Raw genomic sequence first — 19,912 nt, 5'->3', positions numbered from 1 at the left:
GAAAGGACTTTTGAAACTGCATCTCACTCTGCCTTCCTCCCTGCAGCTGTAAGCATACAGTCAGGCTTTCTTTCGCCAAGCTCTATTTGGCAATGAAGACAAGTTTCACGAGTCAGAAAATACAAGACTTTCTCAAAACCCTGTTATCATCTATCTTTTCTGTGTGGAAAAGTTACTCTCTGAACTTGCCCTGACAGTGCAAAAATGCTGCAGGTGGCATTATTTATGGTAACTGAAGTAATGGTACTATTAGTAATACAGGAGTATTATCCTTGTTCCCTAAAGAGTTTGAGCTCCCTGTTATCTGAAAACCACTTCTTGGTTTACTTCTGATGCCTCTAATCTGTGGCCAAACCAAAGAACCTCCATTACCCCAACAGTTTTAGTGTTGGTTGGCCAGCACTAACCAGGCCTGCAGGAGGTGGATACAATGTGCACATAGCTGTACTTTGGAGCACCACTGCAATTTACTGCTGCACTACTCAGCTGCTCAAATCTGTCAACCAACTTGTCATTTAAAAGCATAATGGTGATCCTACTGTACTGTGCTAATTCCATGTGCTAGGAGCACTGGTCTGCAGAGAGGCAATTATGGATTTATTGTGGCTGTCCATGAAGTGGTTGTCATATTCAAGCTCTGGATGCTGCAGCCTCACTGGGTGCTTATTCCCCCATAAATTTACCAGCAGGAATAGATGACAGCAGCTTACTAGTTAATGCTCTAGCAGAAAGTGAAAAAAGCTAAGAGAAAACCAAACATTAGAGGTTTTGACAAATACCTTCAAATACATTTGCATGGAGGATAAGGAGGGGCAACAGTCTTCTAGCAATGCAGGCCTGTCCCAAAGCAAGTCCAGTCATTGTGGCACAATGAATGTGGGCTATGTTCCCAGAAATCACAGTGTGGTGGAGGTACCATTGGCATAAGATTTAGTATCCATTTATCCTTGGTAATGCAGACTGCAGGTGGTGGATTGGACATGAGGAAATAATAATAAAAAAAGGATCTATGTGGTACTATTAGCATGTATTAAATATAAACTTCAGAATTCTTTATCACATGAAACAGTGCTTCTCCATCATAAGGTGACAGATCTTGCCTCATTAAATAGCCACCTAAAGGTGGTAGGCTTTTTCCCCCTTTTGTTACTAGAATTAAAAAAAAAAAATAGTTGCCTCCAGTGCAAGAGTCCCCAATTCTTTTCCACTGTGTGATGTAAATGCAGCATTAACTAGTGAAATATAGGTGGACTGGAAAGGAGTTTTGCAGAAGGCAGGAGCTAATGGTCCACACAGCACTTCCATAAAGTAGGTAACTGAGTAGGCAGGATCTTTCTGTAACTTTTCTTGTAACTGACTGTAGTCAGTTTTCTTGTAATGAAATTATACTAGTGCCTTGCTTTTACTTCTCTGATCATGCCTCAAAACTGAGCTAATTTGATTTCTTTCCTGCTAGAAATTATTTATTCTGAGTCAGAATCCAGTGAGTGTTTTAGACCCCAAAGGAATTGTTTGTTCTAAGAATTAGCTACGTGGGATGTGTAGTGAGTGCAGACTCAGAGCCTTGAACAGATTGTTCAGCTGAAAGGGGGAGGGTAACCTCCTTACACTACAAGATATCAATTTTAACTTCTCTTTAAAAAATAATTCAAATAGTATAACATGGTTGCTCACCGGCCAGATGTTGGGATGGTCAGTTTTAGCTACAAGGTCACACACTGTGATTGGGTCAGGAACAGAATCTGTGAGAAATGTAATCTCCTTCTCAGAAAAGCACCACTGTAATCACTATGTCCTAACAAGCATGACAGTGCCAAGGTGAACTGAGAGTATGTTCAGGTACACATAGCATTTGCACAACATTTAATCTACAAAAGGTTTTGTAAAGACCAAGTGAATAATCTTCAAGCCACCTACCTGGAAACATGTAGTTGCACTTTTTTACTTTCATTTGGTAAAACATAATGCTGAGTGTTGAGTACCCTAAATCTCCTTAGGTTTCCAGAATAAGCCTATGGCTTTTCTAGAGCTGTGCCTTTAAATGATTTAGCAGCTTTCAAATACACGTAGTTGGTGTATATGTAAAGACATAGTCTCTTTCCCTCTGAGTTTTAAATCTGAGGTCCTTATCCAGCAAACATTTCCCTGCATATTATATTTTCATATGTGTGAGAGGTTCACATTAAACTTCCACTGGGGAATATTTACAGAAAGACCACACCTGCTGAGCTTCAGCCTTTTGGCAAGTGCACTAGAGGCCTAATGGGAATTCATGGAGAAGAAAGGTTGCCTGCATTTTAAAAGGGTGTGAACCCTCCAACTTCTGAAGCTATGTGCAAGTTTATATTTAGATAACTTGAAATCTCTGCCTATAAATTGTCAGGGAGAATTAATGAGTAGTGCATGTGCAGTATATCAAACATTTGGTGTATCAGCCACTATTTTCAAACGCACCAAAATACATGTGTTCATTACTGATGGCTGTATACAATAATACATGTCAAAGTTTAAAAAGACACATTAATTGAATGTATCTGAATGCAGAAACCAGTGACCCACTCTCTTTAATAGCTGGGAAGCACTTTTTATGTTCCAGCAAGTACTTCTAAAGGGGTTCATGAATCAAGCAGTCCTGAGACAGTTCATCCTAGAATATAATACTGATGTTTAAAAGAAATAAAATACAAGTTCTATCTCAGCCATGGCTTCAGTTTCTGATTTTTTTTCTCTTGGCCACATTTTTTTCATGTACTCTACTGTAATGTATTTTTAAGAAGCTATGTCATGTTCTACAAAAGAAAAACATTATATACGAAGCATATAACCTTTATCTTGCCTGTGGACTCCATGCTACAGCTGTAAATCTCACATTTCTTCTTTCTTACTTATTTCTGATGAGAGACAGTATGAAGATATCAATGGCTTTGGAATGGTATGTATTATTTATTTATGTTCCAAAGTTGTTAGCAGTTATCTTAATAAAACTGAGTACTCTGCAGCTCTTGCCAGCCTTGCAGTAGCTCTCAGTCCTCTTTCCCTTCTCACCCCCAGCTCCTTAGTAGGTCTATTATTTCATTTAGAGTTAAGATACAGCATGTCTCACAGTTTTTGCTCCTGAATCTTCTCCCTTACACCTAGAGATGGCATTCATATTAATTTGTAGCATGATGAGCCTTCCCTGTACTCTCTAAAAATATGTCTGCTATCTCAAAATACGTTCTCTCAAATGGCAATCCAGATTCCTGGGCACCATAGTTTAATTCAAGATGTATTAAAAGACTGCATGAAGTGAAGACTTTAAATCTGCCTTTATATTTAGCTTCCTTTTTTTTCCCCACTGGTAAGTGAACCATGTGTTGTAACAGCCTGCTCATTTCTAAAGAGCAGTGATGCTGTCTCCTGCAAAAGCTGCTTCACTATGAACTCCCTCTGCAAGATGCTGAGTTGCTCTGGCCCTCATTCATCCAAGTCTTGAGATGCTGAGCTGCTGGACTAAGATCAGTGCATAATAGTTTTCAAGATACAGCTTTGTTCCAAGAAGCATTGCTCACCATTTACTCCTGTCAGAGGATGGGGCCTAAATAAAGGAAATAATCTTGTCTTTCTGTTTTTTTTGTCTAACAGAAGACAGACTATTAACCTAGACTGGAGGACTTTAAAATCAGCTCAACTTACAATATTCCATCCGCTTGCTCTGTAATGATGTTAAGGTCACGATAAGCTGTATATTTCTGTGTAAAAGTTAAATTAATAGCAAAAATAAATTAATACCAAAAAATAATCTAAAACATTCTAACTTTGTTATTATTTCATCAAGCAATAATAAACTGGGAATTTGGCCATTATATTAAAAATATACTTAATAAATCTTATGTTATTCTTGTGGCTCCCTTCCACATCAGCATATTTTGTGATTCTGTGAATTAAGCATTTAGATGTATGTAGATTACACAGCAAAACAGTGAATAATTGATTCATGTATGTGATTACTAGTGTACCAATTAAAAAACAACCTTTTCTTGGAAGGCAGGAAGGCAGTTCAACTTTGACTTAGGACTTACACAGTAATTTATGAACTGGGAGGAGAGTAGAAAACTGTCTCAAATATACCAGGCATACGTTCTTTAGGAAAAGAAAAATTTTGGTCCATCTAACTGGCACTCATATACACACTGCATTTTAGTGTTAAATGTGGCAGTGGTGCCATCCCAAGTCACCCACTTCTGTATCTATAGCTGTTTGTGGAGGCAACACAGTAAGCAGATCAGCAGCTCAATTTAATTCACTATTTTCCTCTGGATTTTTGCTAACTGAAGTAATTATCTGGACTCTGTATGATGCACTCAGAGCTATATACCAGCATGTAGAAGTGATGCAAAAAGGCTGGAGGGGTGGAATGCCAGCAATAGCTTCACTTGGTAGTGGCACCACATACTTGTCCCTGAGGTAACAGTGAAAACCTGAAAATTTGTTCCCAGTGTAAATGGAAAACAAGCGTTAAAAGACCCGTTCTAGGTAGATAAAAGAGCTTTGTAGTTGGCTCTGAAAATAACTTGACCTTCTGCCAGAGACCGTGCCAGTGGATTTGAGGAATCTTGCATTACTACTGGCTGTTCCATTTGTCAGCAAATACATTGTTGTAGAGAATGTTGAGAAGATATGTTTCTTCAGTCTGTGAAGTGGTTGCATGAGAAAAGCCAGCTAGGCAAGAAGGGCTATAATGGAAAACAAAAACACTCAAAAAACATTGTTATGTATATAATTTTGCTATGTTATGGACATAATTTTGTTTCTTAGGAAGTGACTTGCAGGGGTTTGCAAATACTATCTACTAAATATGCTGCAGTTGTTACCCTTGTCCTCAAGCTAACTAATTTCACTGTTCAGTTTCAGTTTGCATGTGATTTCACATTTCCCAGGTGCTGGAGCAGAGACTCCCCTGCAGCCTGTGGTGATCATGCTGAGGCAGATCATGGTGAGATTCCCCTGCAGATCATGGTGAGGCAGCTGCCCTTCAGTGGAGGTCCACGGTGGAGCAAATATCAACATTGGAAGCAGGTATCCCATGGAGCATCTCACCCTGGAGCAGGGGAATGCCTGAAGGAGGCTGTGACCCTGTGGGAAGCCTGTGCTGGAGCAGGCTCCTGGCAGGACCTGTGGCCTCATGGAGCAAGGAACCCACACTGGAGGAGGTTTGCTGGCCCCATAAGGGGACCCACTCTGGGACAGTCTGTCCCTTAAAGGCTGAACCCTGTGGAAGGGACCCACACTGAAGCAGTTAATGAAGAACTGCAGCCTGTGGGGAGGATCCACATTGGAGAAGTTCATGAAGGATGTCTCCTGTGGGAGGGACCCTGTGCTGGAGCAGGGGAAGAGTGTGAGGAGTCCTCCCCTGAGGAGGAAGGACTGGCAGAAAAATGAGGAACTGTCTGAAACTCTCATTCGCTATCCCTGTGTTCTGCTGTATGTGAGCAGGTGGGGAATTCACAAATGAAGATGAGCCTGGGATGATGTACGGGTGGCAGGAAGGTGGATTTTAGATTTGTTCTTATTTCTCATTACACTACACAGGTTTAATTGACAATAAACTAAATTAATGTCGCTAGCTTGAGCCTAGGTTTTGCCCATGATAGTAATTGCTGAGTGATCTCCCTTGTCCTCATTTTCACCACGGAGCCTTTAGTTGTATTTTTTGTCCCATGTCCAGGTGAGGAGGGGAATGATAGAAGGACTTTTGTGGGCACATAGTGTCCAGCTAGGCTCAACCCACCTCTGTCAGTAAAAAGACATTTTGTAAGTCCAATCTTTGGATATGTGACAAGATGGCCTTTGTAATGTTATCCAGATAATCTGTAGTGATTTTAAATCCTATTGTAGTTTCTGTATCACTAGTTTTAGTATTTGATTAAAATCCAGCAGAGCATTAAGCATTAAATTTGTCTGAGGATGAATGATTTACAATTAGTTAGAAAAAATGAAGGTATTAAAGAATATGCCAGGTTAATTTATTTGACAAATGAGTGTAAAGCTACTTACACAAACATTTCAGAACACAGCAGCACCTGGTAGGTAATAAATTTTGTAGAAGAAATGAAAAACATAATTAGTTGAGGACTATAAAAACAATGCCAGGAGGTATAACTAAGCTCCATCTCACTAAGAATGCAGGGGCTGACTTTCTCTGCACCCCACAGTTGTGCTAGGTCCCTCCAGTACATGACAGCCTGTAGGCCAAGGGATCCACTGGTAGGGAAGATATTCTATACTTGGCAGTTAGGACACAGTATGGTAGTATCCAGCCTGGGATTTATACAATTATTTGTACTACAATATCTGCTAATGCCAAGCTTTTAGTATTTTCCATTTTAATGTCAATAATACTACAGTAATGTTGACATCTAGCTTTCCAAACACTACATGTTCTTAATTTATGTTGGCGACATTTGTTATTTTACAGTAGTGTAGGAAACACCTAGTGGTGAGTGATTTAAGCCACTTGTCTGTTTGAATTCGGTCATGATTTTGCTATAACAGGATGAACAGCCTCATTTGCAGCACTGCAAATGTAAAGAAACAAACTGTTCCAAAAAGTCCAACCAGTGCACATTTATGACTGTGGGCACTGTTACCTTGGGTTGTTGCATTCAATTATTGTAAAGTGTTTGTATGTTCCATATCCTTTATTTCACATAGATATTAATTGTGTTCCATATATTTGGACAGCTGTTTAGCCATGAGGAGGTATTTTCATAGAAGCATCTATTTATATGGCATGATTTCAGGCCATAATAGTAATTATCTACTCTAGGTATACTACTGTATATGTTAAGCTGAAATTGTTTCTTCTCATACATATCACTTTATGGTAATCTCTACTCAATTTTATCTGCCATTTATTACCTGGACACTCAGTGAGTATCAATGACATACCACTTGCCTCGTATTTTTGCAGCTCTCTTGTTCTTCTATTATTTCTAGAGCCCCATATTGTTGTTATTAGATTTCTAAAGTCCATACCTCTTGGGTGTATTCTCATGGCTGCAGATCTTCACAGCATGGAGTCCTTCTGCTGCATGCTGTTCTCTCTCAGGTCAGGGCTCCTCCAAGGCCCTCCCTGACTGGCTTTCCCTGCCCCCTTTTATCCCAGTTATCTTCATCAGTTACAGCTGCAGCCTAATTAAGGACATTGCAGCTGCAGCCCATCGAGGGCAACCGGGACCTCTGGGGCAAAGCCTCTATACAGATATTTAAATACAATACATATCCTCTACTATACAGCTCTTCACATTGGCCACACTTTTAATTTACCTCAGTCATAAGCATACCTGCAAATATTGTCTGTGGTACCTCCTTTGTCCTGGGAGGCCTTTCTTGGATTTAGCTTACGTAGTATGAGTTTGAGAGGTGAGAGTGTACTGAGACAAGAAATCTTCAAGAAACTCATGCTCATAGGAGGAAAATGTTCCCCTTCCTTCTCCTTTCACACTGGGCTGTAGCTACTTTTAGAAACAGAAGATCTCACAAGGCTCAAAGGAGGATGTCCAGGTACTAGTGGTACCTTTTTCGCGTCTTCCCTACAAAATTGGATGTCTTCTGCAGTTAGAGAGACCTAATACATCACCTTCCACACATCATCTTCATGAGCTCAATTGCCAGGAAAGTTTATTATCTAACTGCAGAAAAATTCCCTAGGAATAATCCCTAGGAAAACAGGGAATTTGCCATTCTGCTTGAGAATGCAGATGCCATATTGACAGTAGGTAGCAAAAGCTAAAGGCTAAGGTTATATATTAAAACCTGCTGTCATTAAATTAAAAGAGAATTTGACTGTTTCCTCTAATGAATGAAAAAGGCAGTGGTTAGGCTTGGGAATGATGCCCTCTCCCAAGCTGGCACAAGGATGTGAGAGTGCTCTCTTCCTCATGCAGCATGCAGATTCCCTGATTCCTTACTTACTCTTTGCACCAGCCTTCTCAGTCCTCTTCCCTTCTCACACAGAATTAATGCTGACCTTGTACAGAAAAGCTGATTTCTCATTCATCTTCTTCCCTTATATATCAACAACTAACCCTAAATATTGTGCCAAAGATTTCTAGTACTACAAGTCCTCTTTCTTTTGGGGGCAGGAGCCCAGGGGAATTTTCCTGGCTCTTCATCTCAAACAGGCATGGGTTCTTATTTACTAAACCTGTCCATGTCCTCAGGCACATATTCCCAGACTCATGAGTTTTCTCTGAGTCTGACTCCCTTCTGCCAAGCCTGCTGCATTCAATGATTGATCTTGTATCTAATTTCACTAGTCACAGTTTTCCTTGGCAGAACTCTAAAGGGTCTTAATTTGCTGATGTAGTTTGTCTAGTTAATTATTGAGTTTGGGTTTTCTTTCATATGATTGATATCTCTGCCAGAATTGCAGTAGCTATTAACAGAATTGTGGTTATTTCATTAAAATACAGAATGCTGAAATACATGATGATATTCTGCTTTTTCCCCTAATTACTAAAATATTTTATATTTTCATATAATTTATTTATACTTTCATATAATTTATTATTATGAAAAAGAGTTTGACAGCCAGATACAGTAAATATATGAAGGTATTCCAAAGTCATATCAAAACCCAATGCTGTTTTAATTTGAAACCTGAAATTACATGTCTAAGTTTGACAAGAAATACTCACACACACAGCTGTAGGAACAGTGTAAAACACTTACAGGATTATACCAGCTCATGAAATTCCCTGTACTTATTAAATTTGTGTCTTGTTTTCAGCTATATGTGTTATAGCACAAAGACTTGACAAGATGTGAGCAAGTCTTAGTGTTGACGACTGTTAAAAGAAGAAGACATTTGCATGGCTAGAATCTGAAATAGGATGTATTGGAGATTTCTTTATTACACTGTTCATTTATGTTAGAGCAGGTCAAACATGAATGACATTTATGTGGATTTTTTGCATTCTGCAAAATCATGAAGTGACAGGATAGGCCTATAAACTGAAGATTGCTGCTTAATTGTCTTTCTTTTAGCAGCTGGAGGTTATTACAATTCTGAAGTTTATGTAGACTTGTCACAGTTTTTGTCCATAGGATTGTCTTGTACTGGAATTCCAGATCAATGGAAAACAAGGAAGCAAAAAAAATATAAACCTATCATAAGAAATACTGGATAAATAGAGGGAAAAAAGGCAGGAAAAAAAGAAAGGAAGAAAGAAAATCTGCGACTTCTGCTAAGCTAGCAAATATAGCAGCTCAAAAGTCAATGTTCTTGCAACTAATTTGGATGCATGGTTTGCTAAGGAGTATGACAGTATAGAACACCATCTTCTTTGTAATTGATATTGTGGAGAAAGGAATTTGTGTAAACAGCCACCCCTCAAGTACAGGAATTTTTCTCCTCTTAAACTGTTTTCTCTTGCAGAGAAGTGTAAAGCAATGGCATGGGAAAACAGAATGATAAAATTTTAAGTGTATTTATTGTGAGATATTTAGTTTCAAGACACAATCTCTGACACATATTTTGAAAGTGATAAAACAGTGTGGATCCATCTTCTCATAAAAGATAAACTCTGGAAACAGATTCCACTTTAAATAAAGATCTGGATTACCATCCCCATTTACAAAAACTTTCATTATTATAGTGTCTAAAAAAAATATAAAGGAAGCATTAGGACCACAAAACACAAGCTTTCAGACTGTATTCTAAAAATCTTTGGACTTAAATCCTTTAATTCAAGACTCATAGTTATTTCCCCATAAGAACACAAGTATTACTTGGAGGATATATAGTCTAAAAAATTCTTGTTACCTTGCTGTTTGGGTTGATTTTTTCTTTAAATTGATCAAAATAATTTATTCTTTAATGTATCTTCTAGTCCTAAAAGGTTGATAGTTTTTTTAAAGAAATTACATTTCAAAATTATCTTTAATTATACTTACAACCCAAATCCAGAAAAAAAATTATTCTTCTCTAACTTTCATCATAGGAGACAATTGCAATAAAGTAGCTCATGATTAATTGCACCACAGTCAGAATGGGATTTACCTCCTCTAAATTTAGCCCCCTGAGAGTTTGGCAAGTGTGAAGTATTCCAAAAAGGTAACTTTAGCCATTCAAGCTAATCTTTCTAGGCTCCCTCTATAGCTTTCAATAGATTCAGAGCCAAAAATCCTAACTGCTCTGCACTGAGCCTTGAAAGCCTAAGTAAATGCTCCTCCTTTGTCTGACATGCCTTACTAGCTCTCCTTGTCTTCACTCTAGTCATAAAATTTCCTTTGATAGCTCCTAGAAACAAAAAGCATCTCATCTTAAAACAGATGGAGTAGATAAAGCTACAGAATATTGTGAGCTTGTAGACTAAGTTGCTTTTTTTTCCTCCATTGCCAAATACAGTTTCTGGAGAAAAAACACAGCAAGACAATTAACTCAGTACAGACATTTTGAGTCAGAGGCAGTGAAAGCTTTGAAGTAACTTACATCTAAGTCTCTCAGAAAGAAATTCAAATTGGATACCTGGAACACATGGAAGAAAATAATTTGCAATTACTTTTACCCTGGTCCTGTCTCAGCTGAAATCAATAAACAAATGGACACGTATCAGGTTAAAGGTCGATCTGAAGGTTTAGTTTAACTGAAATAGTTGACTTAGAACAATGACCAGAATGAATAACCACAGTGAAGCATCTCATTCTTAGTACTTATTCCATTACACTGATATTGATACACTGAATGCAATAAAGTGTTATGAAAACAGTCAACAAAATGAGGCAAGATAGGTCATTAGTTTTTAAATAAATGCTGCTTCACTTAATTATTTTATTTTATTCTTTTTTAAGAAACCCATATGGTAGTATTGGTTCAGTTTTTTAAATATTTTTATGCAGACTTCAATTTATGACATACTAGCTTTATAAATTCTGTGGGCTCATACTCTACATTGCTAATACTATCATGATGCCAATCTGTGTGCAATTTAATTTTTAAATAATCTACTGGAAAAAATCACAGCTATGATAACAATGGGCTGTGAGACAAATAGCTCAAATGGCAATTTTTCCTTGGCATATGCTTTAATGGGTTTATATTGTGTGGAGCTTAGGTCAATTATATGTAAAAGCAGATTCTTGCTATTAGTTCTTTCTTATTGAATGGGTATAAACAATACAGTGTAAAAATTAACAATGCTTCATATATTCTCCCTTGGCAACTATGCCTGGTGCTATGTAGGGCTACTGGTTGTGGGTTTGTTCAGCTGATTTCCAGCATGTTCAGGGAACACAAGATACTTTGGACTGAATGGAAGTCTTAACAATGAGGCTTGCAGCTGTTTCTGTGAGCTTGTGAATGCCCAAATTGGGAAATAATACCCAGAATAGAGCATATGTCTATCACCTATTTATTTAAAATAAGCATCTTTTTTTTCTGTAAAGAGAGCCCTAGACTCTGTTTTTCACCTTTTCTGCCATATGACAGCAGTTGTGACATTGCCACAAAAATCATCCTCTACAAGACTTTCTCTAACTACTTTCCTAACTTCAGGAGAAATGAAAATTTGATCTTTATGAAATTATTCTGCCCATAGATAAGGACCTGATCACTCTCTTTATCAATCAGCAGTTCCTGAAACCTGCTGACTTTTCATCAAACACAATAAGAGATTGATCAACTAAAATACTTTAAAGAGGAGCCAGTGATGAGGGAGTTTGAAAGCCCAGTGGGCTCCGTTGTGAGGTCTCCATCCTGTGAGATGGATTGCATTGACTGCATAATGACAAAGCACAAGGCTTAATTTTGCAATTGTGTAATAGCACTGCATATGAAATCTAGGAAGCTGTTTAAGAATAACTAAATTGATTTTAGGGCTTTAGCTAATAACTGTAGCTAGGGACTAAAATCAACATGGGTAGAAAGGTCTCTGCCAACTCCTTCACTCTTGTGCACTAGGAATGAAAGAAGAATAAGAAGGTTTGGACTAAGCCAAATTAATTTTCTATTAACAGGGTTAATAAATACATATTTGTTATTTTAACTGCTGCAATTTGATTACCATCTTTTTGAATTATGACTAAACCATGTAGTATTTTTAGCCCACCAATGTTTTGAATCAAAATTAGTTAAAACCTTGATTTTAAAAATTATCTTAATTTCCACATAGACAACTGACACTTTTAGAACTTCAAGTCTAAGCAACAATTTCAGTTTTGTAATGTTTGCTTCTTGCAAAACAATGGAATTTGACTTCTGCAAATATTAGCAGAACTGATTTGTTCTTTGGATAGGAGAATTGAAAAATAAAAACTACATAAATTAACAGAGGTACATAAGCTTGGCCCACTCTACAAATTAAAACCTTTATCCAGTAGTATTTCACACTTCTAGTAATTTACAATCCTAATTAATAATTATATCTTTTGACAATTATGTCTTAGAGATATTAGAAGTGAAAAAAATCTTTTGTTGAAGGAAAATATGAATATTTCATATAAGGAGACATTTTCCTGTCATCTCAAAAAAGACTCATTCTACAATTAATAAATGAAACTCACCAGTTGTGATTCTGTATGTTTTACAGAAAAGAGCTGATTCAGTGGAACTGAATGCAGTGTTTCCAATTCTTTCTGGCAAGTGGAAGAATAAAGAAGTAAAGAATGAAGTCAGGATTACACCATGGGAATACCATCATATTTTTCTAATTAACTCCATTCAAGAAAACCTTAATTGAATATTTTAGAGTTAAGATAATAATGCTGCTAAGCAGCAATGCAATTTGCTGAAGTCAACAAAGCATGACCATGATAATGTAAAGAAAAATTCAAAGACAGTGAATTTTCCCATTATTCATATCTTATTCCTGTAGGATTTTATTTTCTGTGCTTTAGGTTTTAACCTCAGAGTCATATTAATGTATTATTAAATCACTAATGACTGTTGTTTAAAAATCTTGGCTTCTGAGCCCAGTTAATAATCCAGATGAGTAGTCTACCTCCCTAGGGGAATTTTCTTCTGTGGAAGCTGGTATGAGCTTCCATACCAGCTCATAAGTTTGCTGGTATGGAATAATAAGTTTGCACACAGAATTATATTTTTGATGGTCTCTGCTTGTACACATAATTTGAAAATAATTTGTAGTGAATTTTTTCTGGAAATTTGACCCATTACTTTTGCTTCTTTACTTTTACATCACCCATTTTAGTAAGTAAATAATACATTTTTTTTTTTCCATGGGATACTCAAATAAATGAAATAGCTAGTAAGTTATGCACTTGGCATCCTTACAGACAGCGTATGCTTGCATTATTTAGCAGAACACAAAAGTACACGTGTATTGTGAGCAGCACTTCATATCTATGAATAGTTAAGCTGGAAGAACAGTGGTTATGCTCTTCTAGGCCTGTGTAACCACACATTTTGGAATCTCTGAATAAATTGCTGAATGAACTTCAGTGGCCATTACATTTATGAGGTTTACAGAAGGCAGATGCCCCCTTTCTAAGTATTGGTAGCTGCCACATCCCCATTTGGACCTTTAAAAGGTTCCAGGAAGCAATGCAAATTAGTCCTTAAGTAAGCAGTATTGATTGGTTGAAAATTTTGACGTCTTGAAATCTCTGGTCATGTGCAAAATCCCAAGCCAGCCCAACTGGGCCTTTCCTTTTTAATTCCTCCTCTGCAGTTTGACAGATCTTGTAGGAAAAGTGCAGAAGAGTTGATGGATTCACTGAAAATTCTGTAACTTTGCTCAGCCATTCTGAGGTTCAAACAGCCCACCACGGGCTGGAGTAAATGTCTACACATTGTAAAATCTTCCTGGGTTTGAGAAAAAGGGGTAGATAACTGGAACAAGGAATTACAAATGAGAATGAAGAGGTTCTAAGCAACTTGGGACCTCCATTCTCTAGAAGAGTTTTACATTATTCTAGAGAACTCCCTTTTATTGTTCTGTTAGCAACTGGGAAGCCTTTCTGCTGGCTGGATGCTTATTTAACTTGGAAGGCAAAGCCATTTTGTTCTGTAGTAAGTGTTTAAATTAGGCATATATTCTTCAGCATCTATTTCCAGAAGAAATAAAGGGACCAGCTATTTCCATATATTTCTGGCACGCTACAGTTAATTTTCTAATCCATGTGACTACAAATGGTGGTTTCCTACTTTTACTCAGCACTGACTGTCAAAGTATAAGGAAGTACAAAGCTGATACACTGTAAATGAACTATCTTTTTTTAAAAGCTCAGAGATAATTGAAATACAGAACAATATCATCACAGTTCTGAACATGGAAAAATAGAATGCTTTCTGGAACAAAGGTGTCTTTTGTGCTCTAAGATAAAGCTGCTGAACTACCTAAATATGCTTAAACAGAAACTGAAGACTGTAGCTTGAATGCCAGTTTTCAAATGAGGATTTATTTTTAGATGCAGTTCATGAATTGCTAAACTCAGGATTTTCAAGTGGAAGTGCAGAGCTGTTGCTGCAGCCGTGGGCTAACAGAAATTGTGATTAAAACAGAACAGGTAATGGCATAAGTGAGAGGAGTTGGCATCAAAATAACAAGCAGCACCTTAATGAATAGAAAATGGGGAACCATGAGCCACAGGTGAAGACACTGAACTTGTGCTTGCTGTGGTGGGGAAGGATTGTACACTGAGCAGTCCCACGATTTCTGGTAATAATCTGAATGTACATAAATGTCTGCATCTGCTGCAAGCAAGGTGAGGTTTGTAGAAATACAAGATACAGGCAAATCCCTTCTTAGGGAGTTTTGACAAAACATACAGCTAAGGAGGATTTGGTAACTGAGTCACATGTAATTTTTACTTTAAAAATCTTGGCTGAGCAAAAGTATGTGGATGGGTGATAATTCTGAAGAGTATCAGTTTTCCATTACAAGTTGGAGCTATAACTTTCCATTTATTTTAACTTGCATGAAATTCATTCTAAAGTCAATCTTCTCACATCTGTTTTGTTTTAGTGTTGTTACACTCTGCAAGGAGACTGTGGTTTAGAGAGTTAATCAGAAGAAAAAATTGTAATGGGTAGAGGAGGAGAATCTATGTGGTTATTGAATCCCCACCATTGTTTTTCTCTCTTGAGACCTGCTACAAAGTGAAGTGAAAAAGAACCCCTTTCAGTATCTTACTTTGAGCTTTGGGTTTGTCTCTCTTACCTTATTAGTTGTACCAGCAAGAAGACCAAATAAATTAATAGGGATGAATATGATATTGGTATCAAACAATCTGTAGAATTGTTGAAGACGTCACTGAAGATGCACTCTCCAGTACATTTAATTCAAAGAGACATTCAAAATAAGAAGTGCAGGTATTCTGGGATAATAAATAAACCAATATGCTACTTTTGATTTGCTGATCCCTTTGAAAGTATTGGTCTGATTCAATCTACTTCCAGGTGCTAGAGGTGTCCTGCTCTGCACTGCTTGCATTGCATGCTCTACTGTGTTATAGCTGAAGTAATCTACTAGAGAATTGTGAGGCAGGAATGAACAGAAGCAGAACTTTTTCCCAAAAAACTTCAGCTTGTATCAGGGTTAATTCAGCTCTTGTTTTTCCAATTACCCTCCAGACTTATGCCCAAATTTACAGTTTTCCCAAGCAATATCAGAAAAATAAAATGATAACTTATTTCCTAATTTCTGTCATCTTTCTTTTTTTCTTTTTAATTTTTCAAAGACATTAACATGTTTTTTTTAATTTGCCTACCACATTTAAAATATATGCATCTTCCTCTTCTGTCTTTCCTTTGTCAAAGTACTGCTCTTCTGGGAGAGACCCTTGAGTCTTTTTGTGACTGCATGCAGATGCATCTTTCCTGAACCTGGATGTGTCATGAATGACATTGAAAGGTTACTTGACAGTCTTAAGACATGTCTTTACTAAGATAAAATTCAAATTTAGGTCAGACTTTATTAGGAAAAAAAAAAAAAGGCAAAATCATCCCTCAATAGATATTCCTGTTTATCTATAGGCTGCCTTTGAGGATACTTCTGTCTGTAACCTCTTGATCTCCAGAAATCCTTACGGCACTGGCACAGTTGGAATAACAGTCAGGAGATGTGATTCTCTTCAAATGCTACTGTAGAAATCCATACTGAGAAAGTGTGAAGGGGTGTCTGATGAGGGTGAGGCATTTCTGCTTTCCCTCTCCTTGCTGCACCATTTACTGGGTTGTTAGCATGTGGAAATGATTCCAGCAGCAAACTGAAAACCTACAGACAGCTTTAAAACTATCTGAAATATGCAGAGGCTTTGTGATCCAGAGGGATGGTTATAAGTGATCACTTCCATCTCCTGTATCACCCACAAGAAAGATCCCCCATTTCTTTAGCTGCAGCTGTGCTTCCCCACTGCTACCAACGTGGCCCAGTCCTGCCTAACACAGGGGTGGTCACAGGTGAGAATACATGAATGACAGCTACATGAGGTGCAAAACAGAAGATGAAGGCTGCATTAAAAACATGTCCTGGGTGCTGTTTGGTTTTAGTTTTCCATGCCAGCTTCAGAGGTACAAAGGTAATGTGCACTATCTAGGGGGCAACAAGGCATACCTAGCAACCCTGATGCCATATTCACCATGGCTTTTGGCAATCAATATAATGCTGTTTTCCTACCAGTAATTATGGCTCTGAGAAGTATAAAATGCCTGTGTTCATTCCAGTGGAAGATTAAGTTTGAAGTCTAAAGTGAAACCTTAAAATTTCCACCATTATTAGTTATTACACTGTTAATATTTTTAGCGGAAACATCCAGGTATTTCAAGCTTGTAATGGAATTTTTAAACAGTGTCACCAGGTTTTCTTCTGATTTGACTTGATACCTATATTTTACTAAGAATTTTAAATAAAAAAGTTTACCTTGTGATGGAATAACGTTCTGGAATATGGTTTAGTAAATGATCCTTTTAAAATGTGTTTTTTCCTCTCAGGTTTATAATAACTTTAAATTAATGCATCTACAGTTGAAAAATGAGTCTTGTAGTCTCCTGGGCATGTTTATAATGGCAGCAAATGGTTTATAGTCACCTTCAGTTAACAGTGACAATAAAGACTATTCCATAATACCCATGAATTAAAGCCAATATCCCTTTTAAATTTTTTTAATGCAATTTCTGTTACTCCATGTTTCTCTATTTTGTCCATACTTCTAGAGGAATACTACTTCCATATTCTGTTTGGAAGTTGAATACTCTGTTTGGAACTCAGTTTTATGCTGAATGTCACGTTTTTTCCAGTAACATATTGCTGTTAATTCCTCTGATTTCTCAGACTTTTTAAGATGTGCATTTCACTGCCACTCACCCTCTGCTGCTTTGAATGGTGAGATTAGGTGCAATGTCCCTTGCCAGTTCATCTTTCCCTGGATTCTCTTTCCCCTTTCTTGGGTCGATCATGCTGAAGGTAGCTAAAATCTAATTTTATCTAGCATGTCAATGTCACTCTATTAACTTTCCTCAGTGGTATGCTGTTTCCATTATAGGAGTTTAGAGGCTTGGGGAAGGGATGAATATCCAGCTTTAGCCAGGCAAATTTGGGGTTTCTTCCAAAGCTTCTCAGAGTCTTTGTTCATGCACTTCTTTTCTCCTCACATCAATATGTCATTTATCCATATCATGGTATGCTGCATTAGCATCTGTAATTCACTGATTTTCCAGCAAAGCTGCTGATGGGCTGTGCAATGGAAATGCCAGTTGGAGGAAACTATTTCCTTCAAAGTAGTATGCTCACAAAAATGGTGTGGGTTGGATTTTTTTTTCCTTAACAGTACCTGCTTGCAACCTGCCAACACATTGCATGCATAAAAATATTTGCCAACTGACACATCTCCAGAAGTACCTCTTCTTGTGGAAATTTTCCTTGAGGAAAATGTTCACTTTGCCTATATATGTGTGTGTGTGTGTGTGTGTGTGTGTGTGTGTGTGTGTATTTGTATGTAAACTGAACATTACATATATATAGATGGAAAGTGAACATTGTGTATATATATATGTAAATAATTTCCAGGATGATGCACATCAGGTAAGAACTGTAGGTTTTGTTTGTTTAGTGATGATGAGTGCGTAATCCACTCTGCTTTCCTACTAAGTGCACAAATGTTACAACAGTGAGCCTGTCCAGCTTCATTTTCAACTGCTGCTCTAGAGGGACATAAAAATGTGCTAAAGTCAGGAGCTGGGTGGTGACTGGGCTATTAACTAACTTACTTTCTGCACTGTTAGAAGAGCTTCTCTCCTGTGGGTCATATACTGAGGCAGAACCACATTTATTTTTCCTTGCTGCCTCACTGAAGAAAAAAATGTAAAATCATAGAATGGCCTGTGTTGGAAGGGACCTTAAAAATGATCTTGTTCCACCCTCACTGCTGTGGACAGGACACACCTTTCACTGGACCAGGTTTCTCAGAGCTCCATGCATCTGCTTGATTCGATCACAAACTTGACACTGTTTTAACTCAGAAATGGGATTTCATCTGTTTGCACTACTACAAAGTGAGGTTTTTTTCATGTCTATTACTTACCCATATATCTAGCTCCTAAACCCATATTGTGAAAATCAGGTCACAATTAGACACCTCAACTTTCATATCCCTCCTTTTTGTGATCTCTAAGTTCCTGTGTTGATGACAGTGCACTCATTGCTAACCTCCATGTGTCTGGCACCACAGTACTTTGTATGTCCAATCCTCAGTGGATACCTCGCTGTGCTGCAATAGTCCATTGGTCTGTGCAGAATTCTCCTGAATTCTAGCATTTCAGGAGAGCTAGCAATGCTGTTTGCCATCCTCTCTGTCCCCATTGTGTGCACTGCTAAACAATTACGCCATGTATTGCGGTTTTTGCGTCTTTTTCAAGTTCTCAAAGGCAGGGTTTCTAACAGAGGCCTGTTTCATTCAGGGTTTCAGTCTAACCGGTCAGCACTGTGTCACAGGCACCTCTGAACAGCACAATAACCAACCCCACTGGTCCACAAAACAAAAGGGCCTCTGTGGCAACAGGCTGCCACAGAAGAGACACTACCATGGAGACTATTCGTGATCCTGTAAGAAATATCCATTGTATTTCACATCCCTTTGTTCTGAAAGCAGTAGGAAATATCTCACGTCCATTCATCACGAGCCAATGGGTTATCCCAAGTTTAGAGTTCGGGAATTGGAAAAGTGTTAAAACTCACCAAAAATAGTCTGGGACCAAAAATCTGCCTGGGATGAGAAAAGTAGAAAGGAAGGGAAACATCTTTCAGCTGAGCTGGAAGAGTACCCACAAGTACTCAAGCTTCAACTTGAGAATTAAAGTATGAAGAAAAGGGAGTTACCTGCACTATCCAAGTAATTATTAGTTTTGGAATAAAGCACATGGATGCATGTATATGCAAGTACAAGAAGAACTGAAGGGAAAAAGGGAAGAGTTTAAAGCTGACTTCTTGTGGGTAATACAACAACTTTTAATTTGGTTATAGGCATTTGCATTCTTTTTTACATCTGTGAACCTTGTTTCAGTTTTCCTGAGTTGCACTGCCTGTCTTCCCTTAATTCACATGTGAAAGAATATTTTGTGGGTAGGTGCAGTACAAGGAGGTTGCAGACAAGGCATGTTGTTGCTATGATCAAACATTTTTTGGATGTGTGCAAGGCCCACGTGTTCCTCCAGCACCGCAGGGCCAAATGACATTCCAGGAGCAGCTGCCCAGCCACTACATCCACACTCAGTGCACGTTCCCCGCAGGGAAAGCTGAAGCTCTTATCTCAGATTTCTACCTGAAAAAAAAAAAAAAATCTGAGAGAATCTTACTTGGAAACATTTTGTAACCCATTTTGTGCATTATTTACCCCAAGATAAGAATACAGAAGTTCTGTGAATTCACTCAAACCCAGGCTACAAATCTGATGGTAAAAACTTGGGGTTTTT

The 19,912-nt window shown here is 37.9% G+C and overlaps 1 protein-coding gene across 2 annotated transcripts in view; it reads left to right on the top strand.

The window, feature by feature from the left end:
• The window catches only part of PRSS35 (serine protease 35), a 44,940-nt gene that overhangs the window by 10,003 nt on the left and 15,025 nt on the right, over positions 1–19,912 (top strand). The window contains exon 2 of one of the 2 annotated variants that reach the window (XR_004979854.2): positions 4,920–5,935. The exons of the other annotated variant lie outside the window; for it this stretch is intronic. The gene's annotated coding sequence lies outside the window, so the exon portion shown is untranslated. Of the gene's footprint in view, positions 1–4,919; positions 5,936–19,912 lie in introns of those variants that run through there. 2 annotated transcript variants of the gene reach the window in all.

This window comes from Molothrus ater, chromosome 3, assembly GCF_012460135.2.
Source record: "Molothrus ater isolate BHLD 08-10-18 breed brown headed cowbird chromosome 3, BPBGC_Mater_1.1, whole genome shotgun sequence".
In the NCBI taxonomy this organism is placed as follows: domain Eukaryota; kingdom Metazoa; phylum Chordata; class Aves; order Passeriformes; family Icteridae; genus Molothrus; species Molothrus ater.
The sequence above is the reverse complement of the archived record's forward strand: the minus strand, read 5'-3'. Positions and strand labels throughout refer to the sequence as shown.